A 959-nucleotide genomic window follows, 5' to 3' on the forward strand; every position below is an offset into this window, starting at 1 on the left:
GAGCTGCACTGCACAGGACAGAAAGGACTTGACCCGGGTGGTGAGAACAGCTCAGGGTATCGTAGGGAGTCCTCTTCTGGATCTGGACTCACTATACACTGACCAGATCCGAAGGAGGGCCAGACGGATTGCTGCAGACCCCACCCACCCAGGCAATAGTCTGTTTGTGCCTCTTCCCTCCAGGAAAAGGTACAGGAATATAAAGGCTAAAACAAACAGACTGTGACACAGCTTCTTCCCCAGAGCTGTGAAATCAATCACCCCCCTAACCCCTGGTCACACACACAACCTCCCCCCATGGACAGACACAGAACACTGGACCTCACACCTCTTCCTAAAGACTGAGATTTGCACTGAGCTGCACGTTATAATGTTACTACACTCTTGCTGCGAACATGCTGCTGACCTGATTAGGTCCCATGCATCCCTTTTTATTTGGTCATATTTTTATATTGACTTATATAATTGTTTGTTATGTAAATAATATATCTGTCTTTTAAGGTGAGAGCTGCCGGAAAACATTTGTTGTGCTAGGCATAATGACAATAAAGATTCTTGACTTGACTTGACTATTCTTGATCTAGTTCTCTCAGTACATTCTGCTATCCAATGTTGTCAAATCTCCCTCCATCTACAGGCCCAACATTACCAGTGATCTTTCTGCCTGTGTTCCTTGAGACAGTCAGTCACTGGCTGCTTCTTTGAATATCACTGCCCATTTCTGGGTTGACATTCAGGAATTATGACTGTGCAACCAACCCACCTCCTCCCCATCACCTCTATTATGTTCAGGGTTCATATGGGCATATGGAGGCACTTTACATCACTGGAGTTTATTATTGCCAAATAGATCTCTCAACTTAATTGAGTAAATGATCACTTTTATCTGATTTCTCCTAATTAATGCTGAACGGTAACGAGCCACAAAGGTCATCCACCTATTCTTGTGTGAACCATTA

The sequence above is a fragment of the Monopterus albus genome, unplaced genomic scaffold, assembly GCF_001952655.1.
Source record: "Monopterus albus unplaced genomic scaffold, M_albus_1.0 scaffold43.1, whole genome shotgun sequence".
NCBI lineage: Eukaryota > Metazoa > Chordata > Actinopteri > Synbranchiformes > Synbranchidae > Monopterus > Monopterus albus.